The sequence below is a fragment of the Macadamia integrifolia genome, chromosome 7 (genome assembly GCF_013358625.1).
Source record: "Macadamia integrifolia cultivar HAES 741 chromosome 7, SCU_Mint_v3, whole genome shotgun sequence".
Lineage (NCBI taxonomy): Eukaryota > Viridiplantae > Streptophyta > Magnoliopsida > Proteales > Proteaceae > Macadamia > Macadamia integrifolia.
The window spans coordinates 22742911-22762189 of record NC_056563.1 but is presented as its reverse complement, the minus strand read 5'-3'; the positions used below and the strand labels follow the sequence as shown (position 1 = coordinate 22762189).

At 36.3% G+C, this 19279-nt stretch overlaps 1 long non-coding RNA gene and 1 pseudogene across 2 annotated transcripts; one reads left to right on the top strand and one right to left on the bottom strand.

The window, feature by feature from the left end:
- The window catches only part of LOC122084634, a 30349-nt pseudogene extending 20025 nt beyond the window's left edge, over positions 1-10324 (bottom strand).
- On the top strand, positions 8869-18095 carry LOC122084635. Of its 2 annotated transcripts, XR_006141958.1 has the most exons (3): positions 8869-9265; positions 9453-9632; positions 17658-18095. It is a non-coding gene; the product is annotated as an uncharacterized LOC122084635 (long non-coding RNA). The 2 variants fall into 2 exon arrangements; XR_006141959.1 differs by having other exon boundaries at positions 8869-9632.
- Positions 18096-19279: the final 1184 nt, after the last annotated feature.

The following is a 19279-nucleotide window of genomic DNA, read 5'->3' as shown; positions in this document are numbered from 1 at the left end:
CGAAATCCCAATTGTCTACGGAGTTCGATAACAAAAAGCAACCAACGATATCCAAATCCAGTGCAGAAGTAGAGTATCGAGCTATAGCAAAGGGTGTTACTTGGTGATTTGGGGGTAACATCTGAAGAACCTATTAGGTTCTATTGTGATAATAAGGTAGCAATCAGTATAACCCATAACCTAGTCCAACATGAAAAAACCCACAAATATTGAGATTGACAGACACTTCATCAAGGAGAAACTTGAGCAAGGTTCAAGGGGATATCTATGCACCAACTTGAGGTGGAGTGTTATGTATAAGTGCTGCCTAGACGACTAGACCATCTAGGTTCATTGTATTCTAAGATAAGGCTTGTGACTCAACCTTACCTAACATACTTTATTTGTATTTGCTATAAATGGCGTACCAGTGCTGATGCAGATCAAGCCTACAAAAGAAGGGTTCCATAAAACCAGACCAGCCAACCCCAACGTTGGCCCAGCAAGCCAACTCAACCAGAGTGTACTGTTCACGTGAACAGTAATTTGGTCCCTTTTTGTGTTAACAAGTAGCCAAAATCAGTTTTAGTACTCTAGAATAGTCCTTCATTGACTCACATTTGTTTATTAAAGTACAAGTCAATAGTTAGTCACTAAAATTCATTAGTTTCTATTTTCTGTTAGTTTCTATTTTTAGTTTCTTTCTAATTTGTAAGGTTGTGCTAGCCTATTTAAGAGAGACCATTGTAATCAATTAAAACAAGTTAATGAAGTTTATTATGAGATGTCTTATGTTGTTCTGCTGTGGGATACAGTTGGGTGAGATGCCTAAACTTGAGGGGTGAGATGCCCAAAACCCAACCTTCTTCCTCCTCAATTCTCCATCAGTTTCTCTTTTTTTCATTCTTATTTCTGTTTTAGCCTTCGTCAGAGAGTGCTTGAGAGTTATTTGAAGATTTGAAGTTCAACCTACAAATCAGTTCAAGCACAACCAAAGAAATTAGATTCGATTGCAGCCATTGTGAGGGTTTTGGGAACTTGGATCGAAATCTAGATCTCCCAAACCAGCCAACAGTTCAAACTCATCTTGTAGACAGGTTACAAGGGATCGTAATTTCAATTTTGAGGATCGTCCAATGCTAGGTACCCTAGTTTCTGAAAGAGCGGTAAGAAAATTCCTAATTCATGTCAAAAACTCAACTCCCAATTCAACCATCAGAATTGTCTCATCTTTTGAGGGTTTGTTTAGCACCACAAGAGGAGTACTCGATCAAAATTTGAGCTCCATCAGAGACTCCCACAGCCAACCGTAGGCTTCCTCTTATTTCATCCAGATTTGGACTTATGTCCGAAATCTGATTTCAGATTTGAACTTGCGAGATCCTAATTGGGATTGGGTAGTTCCTACCTAGCCTTACATCAAGTACACAAGGTTCCCACCACTATTCTGGGGAGGGTCATAATGTACACACCTTAAGACTGCTAGGTCGCAATAGAGAAACTTCACTGTTATGCCTACTTACTGTTGCGCCGAGGTCCACCCTCTACCTTGTTTGTATTTGCTATCCTCTCTAAATAAAAAATGACCTATATCATTCAAGACAAGCCAATCTACTCTCTCAATCTCTTCTTCTCAACTGTAACTGTCCCCATTCTAGCTGATCTTCTCCCAAATGGTCGATGATCCAATATCTCCTATCATTTTTCATAGTTGTATGAAAATTCCATAATCATCCAAAATAAATGGGGCCAACATTGGAGATGAATCTGTTTCCTCAATAACATGCAGCATATGTACAAAGTTCAAACCATAATATTAATCACCAAAAAACTTTTAGACTATGAACTACCCTAGAATACATTTTGAATATGCATCTCAGATCAATGTACCAAAAATGAGATAGAGAGATAGAGAGAATAGAAAAACAAATTAATAGACTAAATTTTATTTCTGTGAAAACAATGAGACAATGTGTACAATAATAATAAGGAAAACATGAAGAAGCTTCTAGTATATAACATATAGATTTTTCAATGCCCAATTACTTGATGATTAAATTCTATTTACCCTGACCATGATAAATTATTAATCCAATTAAATTCAAAAACAGAAAATCCTGCTCAAAGCAATTATTTAAACTCTTATATAATACTTCAGCTGAATTGTACGGTAAATGCTATTGCAATTGCTAAATTAAAGAGAATTCATAAAATCATGTTACATAAGGGCATACCTCTTCACACTTAGGCTCCTCTATCCGGTCATTAGCTTGTGTAGACGTTCTCTCTGCTATTTGTACAGGTTTAAGCATCCACTCTAGCCCCATCTCTTTCCTTGCTAGTTCCCGTCTATTGAGGTAGAATTTTTGCCATCACAAGAGAGAAAAAATGCAAATAGTAAAAACCTTAAATCAAGCTAGTCAATATCACACTAGGAACCACATAAGAAATACTTGACAACTCTCCAAGAGCTTGTTTAACTTTTTTTTCTTAGTCTTCTCACTTCCATATTTCCTTACTAAACTTTTCTTTCCCATCAGAAGAATGGTTAACACCTTCCCTTCCAAATCCAGATTCTGGTTTCCTCGCTGAATAACTTTTTCTACTTCTTTTTTACCTCTTCTTTGTTCTATCACTAACTTCTTCAGATGAACTCTCATCATATTTCTTTTTTTTTTTTTTGTCCTCTTCTGATGTTTCCTATCATCATAATCAGAACCACTCACACTTCTAGACAGAGAAGAGGATGAATATTCATTTGAAGAATACCAATGCTTCTTCCTATCAAAACTTTTACTAAGTTTTTAATCTCCTCATCATCAGAACTAGAATAACTAAAGCTCTTTTCCTTCCGATGTTTTTCCTTCATATTTCCAGATTTCTTTTTTAACAGAAGAATTAAATGCCTTGTCTGGTTTTACCTAAAACAAATAACAGATATCAAACATAAAACCAGTCAAGTTACCAGAAAAGAGAATTCAAAAGAGGATAAACAAATTGAGAAAACATGTAAATCTAAAAATGGCTTACTACATCAACTTGATCACGAGATATATACCGGAATCCAGCAAACATGTTTTCTTTTCTAGTAACATAAAAATCAGTATTACCAGAAAAGAATACATGTTTGCTAGAGTCAAGTATATACCTCGGGATCAGGATAATGTAGTCAGCCGTTTTTAGATTTACATGTTCTCTCAATTTATCTATCCCCTTTTGAATTCTCTTTTCTAGTAACTTAATTGATTTTGTGCTTGACATCTGTCGTTTATTCTAGGTAGAACCAGACAAGGCACTGAATTCTTCTGTTAAGAAAAAAAATTCTGGAAATAGAAAGGAAAAACATCGGAGGGAAAATAGCTCTAGTTATTCTAAATCTGATTATGAGAAGATTAAAAAACTTAATAAAAGTTTTGGTAGGAAGAAGCATTGGTATTCCTCAAATGAATATTCATCATCTTCTCTGTCTAGAAGTGAGAGTGGTTTTGATTATGATGATAGGAAACATCAAAAGAGGAGAAAAAATAAGAAATATGATGAGAGTTCATCTGATGAAATTAGTGATAGAACAAATAAGAGGTCAAAAAGAAGTAGAAAAGGTTATTCAGCGGGAAAACTAGAATCTGGATTTGAAAGGGAAGGTGTTAACCATTCTTCTGATGGGAAAGAAAAATCTAGTAAGGAAATACGGAATGTGAGAAGACTAAGAAAAGAAAAGATAAACAAGCTATTGGAGAGTTGTCAAATATTTCTTATGTGGTTGCTAGTACGACATTGACTGACTTGATTTTAGATTTTGACTATATGAAATTTTTCTCATTAATAGATAATGACAAAAATTCTCCCTCTATAAACAAGCTATTGGAGAGTTTTCTCATTTTTCAAGCTTGGATGATTATAGAATTTTCATACAACTATGAAAAAGGATAGGAGATGTCTGATCATCGACCATTTTTCCTGTTTGTTGAAAGTTAAAACACACACCACAATTATTATATATTAACAAAACAGGTTTACGCAAAAAAAAAAAAAAAAAAAAAACCCCTAATATGGTAAGCTAATCAAACATTCCAACACATGCATAAAAACATTTTTCAATACATGTTAGTTAAGAAATTATGAAGGAAAAAATAGAAAAAAATAAAGTGGGCAACATAAATCTCTCCATGTAAATTATTTCTTACTAAGTAATGAACTACAACTACCGAAATGTCAAATACTCATTGAAAGCAAATCAAAACATCCATCAAAGCATAATCTACCAGCAACTATCTAAGTAATGTATGTGAATGGCTAATCAAAGGCCTTACTACAATATCATACTACTATTAAAAGTACGTACTTCACTTCTCTGGTATACTTAAAAAAAAAAAAGAATATTACCTTTTACAAAATAAAAATAAAAAATAAAACTTTTCAAATGATGCCAATCTGGGTTCCAAAACCCGAATCGGATCGCTTATGGGCCCAACCAATCAACAAATAGTGCAATTCTAATAACCAATGGCAATCTCGTAATAAAACAGAATTTTCAATTTATTAAGTTTAAATTAAAGAGCAAAGGATATGGAAGGGTTTATGAATTATTGACCAGGGGTAGTCTTGGAAGCCATTATTAGGCATGGGTAAGTAATAAATAAGGAGGTAATGAGGAGTAGTACAGAAAGCGAGCAATCAAAATTAAAAGGAAGTGAATCGTGCCTCTCAAGTTATTGTCTCCTTCCTCTAGCACAAACCCGAGGTGGAAACTAGTTGCGGCTTCGATGAAGAGTACTACGTCCCTAGGGCTCTGTTGGATCTCATATTTAAAGGCAAGGTTCCCAAGTCAAAGGCCTCTTGGGTGCAGTCAAGGATCACCAATGTCTGAACTCTTAACTGACGGCAAAACCAAACCCAGAACTGGTTCCAAGTAAGAAAACACACCTAAGAAGAGGATTTGGAGGTCGATACTCCTGGGTTTAGGTCACCCTCGAGTGGTAAACCAACCCTAGAAATCCCAGGTCAGATTGATGCCCCACTTGAAAGTATGAAGCAATTCTTAAAGGATTGCTATTACAGCCTTTTACAAGAAAAGGAAATGAAGAAGAAAGAGAGAAATAGAGAGAAGGAAAGTTCGCACAAGGGGGGAGAAGGTCACACGACCATTCAAAACCACCAAGGTTTCAACCAAATAACCAATTCATCATTCAACACTGCAATCCCCATCAGTTACATTGGTATAAATAATGAAAGAAAACCCACCATGAAAGAAAACCTACTCTAATCGGAAACTAAATCCTAACAGCTATCTCCTACTTAAGTAAACAAAATAAAATATTCCATGTAATCCCAAAATAGAAGTAAATAAATCCTAAAGATCTTAATAGTTTTGGTTCCAAATAAGCAACTTTCATCACATATTGGCTTTGATTCATCTCCATCTGGATACCCATATGGATTTAGATCGGTCCAAGACTGTGCAACTGCATCATCAAAAACCCCCTTCCAAATGGAAGAAAAAAAAACATGGCACATATTAACGCACAAAAGGGGGAGTTTAAAAAAAACCCTAATAATTAGGAATCAAGGAATCAAATCGTGGGACCACTATTTGTGGATTGGAAACCTCCTCCAAATGGAGGGGAAAAAACATGGGCACATAATAACGCACAAAAGGAGGTTTTAAAAAAAATCCCAAATAATTAGGAATAAAGGAATCAAATCGTGGGATCATTATTTGGGGATTGGAAAATAAGAAGGACCGTTATGAAAGCCTTAATCCACTTGCCACCTCACCTTGTGGTCACCCCTCATAACTTTATTTCCGAAAATATTTTATTATTATTTTATATGGAAACTTATCGAAAATATTTATTATTATTCTTTTATATGAAAACTAAATATTTAAATTTAATGTTAGCATTCGTAGAGAAAGTGTAAAAAATCGATTTTATCTTGTCCCTTAATTTATTATTATTATAACCATAAATCAATCTCATCTATTTCTATCCATTTTTGCTTTCACGGATGCCTACTCAAGAGGAAAAGAAGCAGGATAAGAAAGGTCTCTCTCGTGCGCGGTGTTCCCAACCGTTCCAAACGGATCCTTGCTCTAGGAGGGAAGACGATAGAAGAAGAAAGGTCTCTCTCGTGAGTAATGTTCCTAACCATCGTTTGCAACCCAAAAGCCTCCTAGAAGGTAGACCACCAAAAGACACAACACGACTACAATCCTCCAAGAAGGGAGACCACCGAACGATCCTCACTCACTCGCTCTCTCTTTCTCACACATTTTTCTAGCTCTCAACAATCGATCCTATCTCCCTCGTGCGCGGTGTTGCCAATTGTCATTTGCAAGCCAAAAGCCTCTAGAACTTCGCCAGTTCTCTACCTCAAGGTAAGATTCTTCTCTCTTTGCTTGGGGGGAAGAGGATTTTAGGCCGAAGAAGCACTTATTTTGTTCTTCTTGCTTAACTGATTGAAATATTAATTGAGAAACCAAATAGGTTCCATCTTCGTTAACTCTCCCTTGGCCCTTACAGAAAAGAGACGACATGAGATGAGACAAGACAAGGCATGAGAGGCCGAAGGATCCTTTCTTCTGAAATCGGTTTTTTCGAAGAAACCTTTCTTACATCTCGTTTTCACATCAAGGTAAGCAACTGGATGATCTAACCTGAATTCATCCTTCAGTAATTTCCTATGTTGTTCTAGGTTATTATTTGAGTTTGATTTCTTTATATTTCCATAGTTCTTTCATTTTTTTTATTTTTTTAATTGAAAGGTCCATGCACTGATTTGTTTTGCAGAATCTGCAAGCAGAAATTTTAGTATTTTATAGATCATTCTTTTGGAGTTTGATTTCTGTAATTTCCAATTTTTTTAATTGAAATTCCATGGGCGGTGTAGATATATGAATATGGTTATTCATTTCCCTTGCTTTCAACTTGATTCAGTAGGCCTTGTACTTTGCATCTCTCTTCACCAACTATTTCACTGTCGTGTTCGATAACTAAACAGAGAATATGGCCAATTTAAAGACTTCCTATCTTAACCAGTGTCGCGGTCTTTGCCACTTAAATTATATATTTTCTAATTTGAAATTTATCAAAATAATCTATATTCCATCTTGGTTTCTATTAGAAGGTCTAATTCACTTTCCATCTTGTCATGTAGCATCATGCATTCGACCTATTCCAAGAGGACTTGAAAGGATAAAGATAAGCACCTAAAAGAGAGAACTCAATCATGTCCTCAATTGCATCTCAAACATGACCTCACACTCCTCCATCCAAAAGATTAATTCTTTAAAGGTATTTTGATCACTTATTATTGCGGGGAGGAAGTTTACAAGAGTCAATCACTTTGAACAATATGAATTTCTATTTGGATATCAAAACTAATTAAAAACCATTTCCTCAATGAACCTTCTTAAAATTCCGAAGTCTTTTGAGTTTCTTTACCCTTCAATTAAAATCATATGATATAAATTAGGAATCAAGGGAACTGTTTAAGATCAAAGACTGCCATAGATTTGTGGTAAATGTGCCTCTCATCAAGGGAGGAATCTCCTTGGCAACCTCTCCACTGCTATGTTCAATCCCTTATTCCTCCTCTACATGCATGAGACAGCATTTAATAAACAACTCACACCATGATTAGATGTTCCTTTCTATTTTCTTTATTGCCAACTTTAGGATTGCTCTTGCTAGGCCCCAGGCCTGCATGCCTTACAATTAAGCTTTTCTTAAAGCATAAACAAAACAAAGATTTAAGTAGCTAAGCATTTTAATATATCAAACCCTTTCTGGGTTTTTGTCATTCCTTAAGGATGCAGCTTCTTCCCTGATGCTATGGTTAGTAAGTGAAAAAAAAAAAAAAAAAAAAGGCTAAACCCTGTATGACACCTAACAGATCTGAGAAAAAATCAGTAGTTAGGGAGCCCAGTCTAAAATGCTTCGCTCGATCAAGCACCGTGGATGCAAGACAATGCAGTACTATCATTTCACTTCTAGATTTTGCTTAAAACATAAGATATTGATGTGAAGGCAAAAAGATTTTCTATAAAAGGAAGTAGAAAGCAGAATAAGTAGACCCTCTTCATGGAAGGTCCCAAACAAAGTCAAGAAATCTCTAAACCACCACAAGGTATAGTGGGAGGGAGGGGGGCATCCTCTCATGCTTTCAATTGCACTACCACCTGCTTTCATTATGGCAGTGTTGCTTTGATCAATCTCAAAATTTAAAAATAAAATAAAATAACATTCTGGTGGCATTGGTCTATGTTTCTAACAAGCACACACTTCAATTGCGATTTTAAGGGTTATATTAGCTAATGTTTTCTCTGATTAGTGACTTCTGTTCCCTTTATACTAGCCCTATATTTTCCCAAACTCCCAATGGAAAAGCTTGGCATCTAGCATCAGGAAAAGCTTTGAAAAACAACTTCTAATAAATCTGGTTCTTCTTATAATTTCAACTTGAGGTCACTTTCGGTTACACTTTAGTACTGGTAATTCTCCCATTTTGTAGAATCCATCCAAAAACCCTGTAACCTTGCATTGGGTTATAGCCTAGAATCCATTGTACATTAACCTAAATTTTTTTCCAGTACATGTTTAGGAAAGTTGGTTTGGTGGTGGAAGCTGGTTGTCAATTATCTATAAGGGAGAGACCATAAATTTGTCTACTCTTTAATCTTTGGGTGGAATGGAAAAGGGAATGAGAAGATTGGTTTGGGTTGGTAGTTGCTTGCAGATATGTGGACAGAGAGCCATTAAAACATATAGTCATATAGGACATAGTTACTTTTTTTTTTTTTTTGGTAGAAACATAGTTTCTGTTTTTAGCGTATACAAGTAGAGGCTTCAAGGGTCTTAAGGGATATCATTGGCTAATGAAACATTGAAACAGGGCTCGCTGGCTTTATCTTTTCTTTATTTTATTTGGTTGGCAAGTGACGAAAAAGGGTATGGCAGAGAAGAACTGAAGAACTCGTGAACCCCCTACAAAGGTTAAACAAGGAGAGAAGTGTGAAAAATATATATATTAATTATAAATCAACCAAAGGAAAAGAGACACCACAAAAGCAAAAGCAAAAGCAAAAGCAAAGGAAAGCTGTCAATCTCTCCCTATCTATTAAATACATAACAAAAGGAACCACCAACTCCAAAGAACTCAAGTCCTCAAAAACCATACTAGGTAGTCAAAGCAAGCAGAAAGTGGAAGCCTAAAAGAGAGAAGGGGTGAAGGAGGAGAAGAAGAGACACGAGGAGGAGGCAAAGGGGCTCCTCCCACAGACCTCTTGGTATGTTTTCCCTCAAGAGCCCATCTAAGCCTTATGCTCAAGGCCACCTGCAGCCCAGCTCATCCTTCTGAACCTACCAGGCGGCGCCGATCAACAACATCTAATTTTAGATAGGATACTCTCAATGTACTTTTGGGAGTCAACATCTAATTTTAAGCTTCCTTATAGTCCAATTTTTTTTTTCCAGGTTATGCAAGGGAGAAGTACTTTTGGTGGTGAAAGGTCGATCTTACAATTTTATACTCAGAAATCACCGCTATCTAATGTACTCGAGAATGAAAGATGCCACGGTTGTCATGATTCAGATTCTAATCGTTGTTTCATTCATCATCTTCAACGTGTGGTTCACCGTGACCTCAAGCTAGAGGTACTTGCCGATAGCTTGAATTTTTAGCTTATCCAAATAATTATTCATAATTATAGCCGCCACAAGTAACAATATTTTTAAGATATCATTACAGAAAATGTTTTCAAAAGGGAAAATAGTGAATAAATCAGAGCCAAAACCTTACTATCTCAACTGAATAATGCCCAAAAGGAGAACAAGAAAAAGAGAGAGAGAGAAAACCAAATCTGAATTTTAGCTAATCCAACGATATGAAGGAGAGAAAGAGGTATCCCTTCACCCTCATTCGTATCCCGCTTTGAAGAAGATGAACCAAATCCAACGATCCCAGTATGAACTTTCAAACCAGAATGAGAAGAATGCTGCTCTCCAATCTTCCGCTTGGCATACCCTATTTATCTGGCTACCTGGGGTTTGATTCGTTTGAAAAGATTCAGAGGGGGAAGAGAGAGGGTTAAGGTAAGTACGAAAACCCGATTAGACCCGACCTGACCGGTTGACACCCTAGGGTTGTCCGCAAGAGAAGTGTATGAAAGAGTTTACATGTTACACCAATAAGGGATTGAAGAATAGTGTCATTCATAGGTCATATGGTCCATATGGTCAGAATATTGGGGAGTGTCAATGAGTCACTCTCATTACATTGTCTATTATGTGAGAATGGTATAAACGAATCTACTGAAGAGTAAGAGTGACATTTTTTTTTTTTTAAACATTTGTTCAATAGAGAGGTAATATAGGTATTTCAAAAGTAGGAAAAACGAAAGGTACAATGCTGGAGTGTAGATTCTAGATGTGCACCTTCACACTTAATAAGATGTAGGATCTACACTAACATGATCCTCTACTTTTGGGATATTTTACATTATCCACAAACTAATCATCTCAAGGCTATATACTGAATGCTAAGGAAAGGGGGTTTTATTCACTAATAATAGCAATTTGAAGTTCGAATGCTCTACCAAAGTGATTGGGCTAGTGCCATTAAAGATTGGCCCACTACTTTAGGATATTTTACATTCTTTGGAGGAAAATCTTGTTACCTAGGCTCCGTTTGTTTCCGCGTAAAATTTTACATGTAAATTTTTCCATGTAAAATAAAATTTTCCTTGTTGATATATTTTCCAACGTTTGTTTCTAGGAGGTAAAATATCAATGTAAAAATTTCCAATGTTTGTTTGCCATTTTACGTGGTAAAATTATTTAGCATAATTACATAATTAAGATCCCATTATAAATTTGAATTAGACAACTGTAAAAATCATGTATCGACATGGAACCCATAAAATATATAGGACTTATGTGATTCAGGATAACAAAAAATACAACCAATGTGGGACAGACATTTCCATGCGATTGTAGGATCAATATGGGCACGCGAGATTAGTCAGGCCGAAAGCTTAGATACCCGTTATTTAAAAAAATAAAAAAACCCTCTCTGTAATAGACCATAAATACATACATAATACAATACCTCAACTCGGGGAATTTAGGCCAAATCTGAGAATTATTAAAACTCACTAACCAAAGCCCAAGAGGGGCTTACATCCTGGTCAAAGGAAGTTTAGGATGACCTTAGAAAATCCTTCATATTTGGGACTGAACTGATGGATGGTTGCAGAAATCAACAAATCCTTGGAAACTAGATCAGAATATGAAGATTATTTTTCCAAAGATTAGCAATCAGTTACTGAGCTTTTTGGTGCTTAAGGACAGTTCTAGATGCTTTGAATTGAACCCTTAAGTCGCCATGTTTAATGTCTCTGTTGAGTGTAGGGTGATCTGAAGATTGAACATGGAATGCTCTACTCAAGCCACCAAATTGAATATTATATTGTACAGATTTTGGATGTTATTTGCGAAGAGGGAAATTATGCCAGTTTGAAAGACATAGAAGGGCAAGGTAAAGAGGAAAATAAGTCCAGAGACAGATCCCGGTCTGCTTTAGACTAGAAATCTTACCAGCGAGGATCGAACTCTAAGAGAGAGAGAGAGACGGACCTTCCAACTAAGAGATATGTAATGAAACCTCAATCTCTTTCAGATTGAGCAGGTTTTGTAGCAGATCCAATAGATTTTGTTGCAGATCGAGAAGATTAAGATTCTCTGTTGCAGATCGAGAGGATCAAGATTCTCTGTTGCAAATCGAGAAGTCTATTGTACATCGATCAAGCTTCTCTGTTGCAGATCGATCAAGCAGATTGATCTTCTTCAACTTTCTTCTAGATGCTCACAGGTTCTTCGAAAACTCACTATGGTAGATGGAGATTGAGGAGGATGAGAAATCTAGGAGAAGAGGAGAATGAAGCTCGATCAATTCTTCTTTGCAATGAGAAATCCACAAACGTTCTCAAAACCCGATGGTTTTCCGGCAGCAATGAGTGAAAATTTTACCGACAAAATGGAAAGTAAATTTGTCAGGCTCTTTTCCGGTAAATGCAAGGGTTTGGGTAAAATTTTACTTGATATAAAATTTAAGAAGTTCTAAACAAACAAAGGAAAGTCTTATTTTACCGTAAAATTTTACGGGCAAAATTTTCCAGGCCAAAACAAACAAAGCCCTAGTGAAACAAAAGGTAACCAACAGTATCCAAATCTAGTACAAAAGCAGAGTATCGAGCTATGGCACAAGGTGTGTGTGAACTTATCTGGCTCAAGGTGTTACTTGATGATTTGAGGATAACACCTAAATAACCTATTAGGTTCTATTGTGATAATAAGGTAGCAATCAGTATAACCCATAACCTAGTCCAACATAACAAAACCACGCATGTGGGTACCATGGACCTTTGCGGATCGTGATACGAGTGTAGCATAGACACATGCTAGGGTTCGGCCCTAAGATGATGGATAGGTACCCCTGGTCCTCAAAAATGCCAAGAAGGGGATACATGATATGAGTACAAGAGAGTCACCACCTAAAAAGGGTCTAGAACCCATAAATGTCTTCCCCAATTAAGGGAGAAAGACTAATGACTTGATGGATAAGGCTGGTTTGCACCAAGATTCTAGACAAGTGTCAAGTGACAAACTGGAAAAGTGTTAAGCACCCAGTCTGCCCCCCCCTTAAGGGCTTTAAGGCCGATCTTTTTCTATTTGACCAAAGTTTGTTTGTCCCCAACTAACTAGTCCTAAATCTAGGTCATCGAAAACCATAAACTAGGTATCTGAGTATGACATGTGAAAACCTTAAGCCAAGTATCTAGATTATGCTAATCTATGTTATAATGTGAGTAATGAAAACATTACACTAATTAAAACCTACAACCCTAAATGATTTAGTTAATGTGTTATAAATCTTAGATTACGCTACTTAGGTAAACTAGACCTAGGATTAGTTGAACAACTTATAAAACCTTAAATTAAACTAATTCTATTAATTGAGCCTAACCTGAATGGATGATTAATGAATTTATGAAACCCTTAATTGTATTAAGTTGGCAAAATCCATTTAAATTAATTAAGATTTAATTATCTAAAAGAGGGGAAGTGAATTACATTAAATGAGTACATTCCAATAACCTAATTGATGTAATTTATAAAAATTACAATAAACTTAATGTGTAAATAGAGGTGATGTGATTTCCTAATTTAGCTAATTATGTCCACATTAAACTAGCCTAGAATAAGTTAAACATTTTTCAAAACCCTAATCAATTTAAATGAGAAAATTATTTTAGATTAAATAAAAACGATGGTAAATATCTATAGATTACATATGATTAGAAATTATTCCACGCCATGCCTATATTATGTTAAAGAATCTAAAAATTATATTAATTGAACTAATTAGAGAATAAAACAACTAATTAATTTTAAAAAAGGAAAGCCACCAAGGGAAATGATACATGGGTTTAAATAATTAAGCCAATCAAATAAGCTAAATGAAATGATTAAAGAAAGCTAAACAAACTGAAAAAAGGGAAAACTACATGAGTTAGAATACAAACATATTAACTGAAGAAGTTTTAAAAAAATAATAATAAAAATAAAAACACTCTTTAAATAAGATTCAATTTTTTATTGCATTTAAAGAAACAGGATGAAGAGCCCTACAAAAAAGATATGATAACACAAACTCAATCCCCAAATGCGGCCTAATGCTACTGGCCAGTTTGAGGGGCTACCACACCTATACTAATCTACGTCCTAAACTACGTCTCACATATTACTAAGAAGGGAAAAAAAGTCATTTGAAATTTGAATCAAGAGAAAGTAAACTGAATTAGACTATTTGGAATGAATGAAATTTGATAACATGAGCAATCTAGTTTACTTGATTAAAGTTAAATTTTGATTTAAGTATATTATTAAACCTAATTAGACTGATTAAAAATATTTCAGACTAATTCTAAAAGATGAGTTGAAGTGTTGAACATATCATAAGGCCCCAAATGAATTAATGAGCTAAAGACTATTGATTAACTTAATTTATTTTAGACTAACTACATTAACATAAAGCAAATTAATGAAACAATCTATAACAAAATGGGAGTTGATCAAATTAACATAAACAAGTAAATCAAGTTATGTTGGAAGACAAAATCAAAAGAAAATCTAATTAAACTAGAAGAAACTAATTAAATATGAAAAGAATGCCTTAAGTTAAGAGAAAAGCTTAATGTTGAAATTAAAGCTAAATGGATTGATGTGTAATATCCTTCTTAATAATCGGGAAACCAAGGTGATTAGAATATATCTTTTAATTCATTAAATACTTCACACGCATCACTTGAATTACAATGATTTTTGCTCCTTGAATCCAGAAACTGACATGGTTGGGCTGGAATATTTCACAGCAACTAGCTTAAGAGCCTAGAGAAGATTCAACAATGAGAGATCGAAGCAGCTTATATGTGAGTGATTTCACTTCTCAGCATCATACAACATAGTCAATGGAGTTCGGATTTCCGCAAAGGGAAGGAGGGAGAGAGCTGAAGGAGAAGAGGTGGAGATTGTTCGTCCAAGTCAAGGGAGAGGGAAGAGAAGAAGATGGAAGAGGTTCGTCCATGTCAAGAGAGAGGGAAGAGTTCAGGTTCGGCTAAGGAAAAGAGAAGGGAAGGAGTTCAGGTTCGGTTAAGGAAAAAGAAAGGAAGGAGAAGGGGTGGAGATGATTTGGCCATGGCAATAGTGAGAGAAGAGAAGAAGGGGGGTTGGGGGATAGTTCGGCCAAGGTAAGGAAAGAAAAAGGAGGGGGCTAGGTTATTTGGAGAAGAAAAGAAGAAGAGATAGAGAAGGGGGAGAAAGGATTAGGGTTGATTGATGGGAGAAAGGAAGATTCGGTGGCTGCTGGAAAGGGTGGTTTCGGTTGCAGGAGAAGAAGGAAAGGGGTAGTTCGGTGGGTTGAAGAAGAAGAGATCGATAGAGAAGATAGAGGAAAGGATAATGAGATTTCAGGCTTGGAAGATCTAATGTAAGGGAAGGGATGTAGGAGAATTTTTATTTATGTAGTCTTATGTGAGCTGTAGGTACTTTTGGGTCTGTAGATCTGGTTTTCGATGTTGAGGTCGTTATGGCAGATCTAAGTGGAGTTTTCGCTAGATTGCTTAATTTCTTCTCAAGATCTTAATTTCTGTTGTATATAAGCTTGTCCAGTAGAGGCTTTGGGAGATTTCTTCAGTTAAATCTTGGGCTCCGTCTCTTCTACCCCGTTTACCTGTTAGGGTTTTTGGGTGACGAAGCCCAGTTGTCGGTGCTTAGATTCCTTCCAGCAGGTCATATTCTTCGAATCTATTTCGTTTTTTTCTTTCAATTGAAAGATGACTTGATTTATTTCCTCGAAGAGGTCGTAGAGCACATGTTTGATTTCCTTTCGTCGCATCGTGATCGAAATGCGGTGTCTTTGGTCTGCAAGTCTTGGTATAGGTTGGAGAGATGGAGCAAAGAGAGGGTTTTTGTAGGGAATTGTTATGCCATTAGTCCAGAGAGATTAATTGCAAGGTTTCCCAGAGTTAAAGCTCTTACGTTGAAAGGAAAGCCACATTTTGCTGACTTCAATCTGGTTCCTCATGATTGGGGTGGTTTCGTGCATCCATGGATCGAGGCCTAAGCGTTGAAAAGAATTTTTTTTTTTGGGTAGAAATTGGAGAAGAAAATAAGAAGACAGAGAAAGTGGGAGAAGGGATTATGGTTCTGAATCCTAATCTAAGGTCCAGGTCAAAGGAAATCTAACACTTAAAATTATTCAATGAATTAAAACAGACCTATAATTGACCAAATAATCTAATTGAACCTAATTAAACCTTAGTCAATCTAATTGAATCAAATTACACCCAAAAGAATCAATTAAATTAAAATCAAACCAGTCAGATTAAATATACATGAACCAAACATTAATAAATTAAAATTCAATCTATTAAATTGCTTAAACTAGTTCTAAATTGCCATTGAGAGAAAAAAATTACCTCAATCCCGCCTTTAATCAAGAAACAACAAACTTTTAGACTTGGAGAATATTTGGTTTTAAAAAGAAGAGGTTAGCCAAACTTTGAAGAGGCCATCATCTCTCCTAATTTCCCAATTTTTCTCTCATTTTAGAAGAGGGAAGGGTTATATTTATAGCTTTGGGATTTGAGAGAATCCTCTTTTGTTTCCAATGTGGGAATAAAAAACTAGAAATGATTGTTTTGCTCTAAATGGAATTTAACCCCAAATTTTGGAGTCAACTTCCGGGGGTCATATATTTCAAACAGTTAGTCAGAATTCGACGTGTAATATGTCGCTGTAAAGCTCATGCTGAGCACTATTCAATGATATGAGGCACGAATGCAATCTCGACTAGGAATATTTGCGAAAATATGCATAAAGTAAGGACACGAATCATGTAGTAAAAGAGGGATTCGCATCATTCTCGTATCAAAGTGTAGTGCCCAACTTGAGGGAACAAGCAGCACTAATCTACAACGTCAAATTCCACTTTTTGAAAACATTTTATCTTGAAAATTTATAGGGGCAAAATTGTCATTTTCTACCCTAAACTCGAAAATTCTCTAAGTCTACAATGTCCAACAAGTAATTCTTCTTGTGTCATCATTGACGAGGGTGACAAAATTAGGTGTCTACGACGCATATTGAGATTGACAAACACTTCATCAAGGAGAAACTTGAGGAAGGCTCAAGGGATATCCATGCACCAACTTGAGGTGGAGTGATATGTATGAGTGTTGCCTAGACGACTAGACCATCTAGGTTCATTCTATTATAGGATAAGGCTTGTGACTCAACCTTACCTAACATACTTTCATTGTATTCTAAGATAAGGCTTGTGATTCAACCTTACCTAACAAACTTTATTTGTATTTGCTACAAATGGCATACCGGTGCTGATGTATATCGAACTTATAAAAGAAGGGTTCCATCGAACCAGACCAGCCAACCCAACGTTGGCCCATCAAGTCAACTCAACCAGAATCTACTGTTCATGTGAACAGTACCCGTGAATGGAATGATATCCAAAGCGTGTCTCGTCATCTCGTGACCTTATTCAATCAGTAGATCAGCACTTGGATGGGCTGTAAGCCTGCAGCAACCAAGCCGGGCAATCCAGTTACCTGAGACATGCACATTGTTCCTGTGGTTAACCATTAAATTCAGGCTTAATATAAAGTTGGTATGATATTTCAAGGACTTGAGGTATATTCTTATATATGCATGTGGAAGCACAGTCTTTTTTTTTTTGGTAAATCATGTGGAAGCACTTTCTGTGTATCAATGAAGGTGTAGGTCTTTGGTGTCCTGCTTATTGGCCAACAAATTGTTTCGGAAAGGAAGCCTTCCAGAGTGTCATCAAGAAATCAGTGGTTGGAGGTTGATCATGATCAGCTGTTAGAGAGCCAAGTCTTTCTGATTTTTGTATTGTACATTCTAGTATTTCTCTTAATAAAATTTCCTGCTTTGCCTTGTACCCCAACCCCAACCCTAAATCCCCACACTCTCCCCACCCCCAACCCCCCCAAAAAAAAAAAAATCCAGATTGCTTAGAGAATTACTTATTCACTATACTTATGTTGTACTTGAAGCTCAATAATTTTGCCTATATGATTTCAGTTATCAAGTTGTGGAGAGTCTGAGGTTAGGCATGGAACCCAAGCTTGCTGCCAAGGATGCAATGTCGCGGTTTGCGAAAAAATATCCAGATTTTGTTGGAGCTGTCTTTGCTGTTGACAAGAATGGCTTGCATGCAGGAGCTTGCCATGGATGGACCTTCCAATACTCTGTGACAAGCCCAGACATGGAGTATGTGCAAGTATTCACTGTTCTTCCTTGACATTGCAATAAAAAAAGGCTTAATGATGCTTCCACTGTTCCAAATCTGAAGCTTTACTTCAATTACATTCATTTTACCTTTCCAGATTTTCGGTTACATAAGCATTCAAGCTTGTAAGTTCTCTTTGGCATTGTTCCTTCGCACGCTTGGAATTTCAAACCGTATTCTATTGGATATTTTATTTTGATAAGATATTATGTGGGATGTTAATAGACCAATTGGCGGCGATTTGAAAGAACAGCTGCATCTGCTATCCAGCATTCCAGCCAATCAACAACTGAATTTGGCATTTGAGATCAATTTTCCCATGCTCCTTCAAAATTTCCCATACCCAAAGGATTCTGGTGGTGGTGACTAAAGACCATTGGATGCACTACTGGTACACGAGCCGAGGATAACCTGAGATTTGTGGTAGTTGATGCAGTTACCCAACTGGAGATGGCATTGGATGCCTTACTGCTTTAGTGAAATTTGATGTTGGAGATCCAATTTCTTTTAGTGAGGAATGGAGCATTTTGCTTGTTTAGTTGGTTGGATTTTCATGCCATGAAAGATATGGTCTTTCCAAAATTTCATTTTGCTTGAACATATTGGGCAGGGCTCCCCTAGGTTGAAACTCTTAAGACAATCATTCTATCTCAAATTTAGATAAACCTAGGATTGGGAAGTTAAGGCCTCTGCCGAGATACAGTTATCTTGGTCACTCTTTCCCGGTATGACTCTATCTATAATGTTAGAACTACGAAATACATCAGCTCTGCATGCATTTTATAGTGTTGGTTGAAAGATAGGTGACCTGTCCAATATAACTTGTTCTGGTGCAACTATCGATTGCAGTGAGATTAAACCAATAACCTAATTATCAGTGGCACCTGCTACTTCTCATTTGTTAAAAAGAGCATCATGGAGGTGAAGGTTCTGTTGACTGGTAAAGCCTGCAGACTGTCATCCTTCAGGCAAGAGTTTGAACCCCACCTTAGATCCAACTTGTGAGCTGATATAATTTTTTGATGACCTGCTCTTTGGATGAAACCAAAGCGTTCCTCCTCAGTGCCAATTCTCTTCAACAGAAGTGAAGCTCAAGCTTTTACAACATTAACAAAGAGTGACCATACCTACAAACAGTGGATAGACTCTGTTTCATGCTCTCTAATTTTCAGGTGAAACCCATGCAGAAGGCAAACTTTCAGGTAATGTGAAGAACCTTGGATCCACTTGTATGGATATATACAAGAGGACAGACTTGGTAATGTGAAGAACCAGAGTCCACAGATCTGTCAAATAGCTCAATGACCAGCTAAAGGATAGATGATTCTTTATTTTATTTTCTCGGTAGAGAAGGATAGATGATTCTGATAGCATAGAAATGTCTGCAAGTAGAAGTAAGTAATATAGCTAGAAA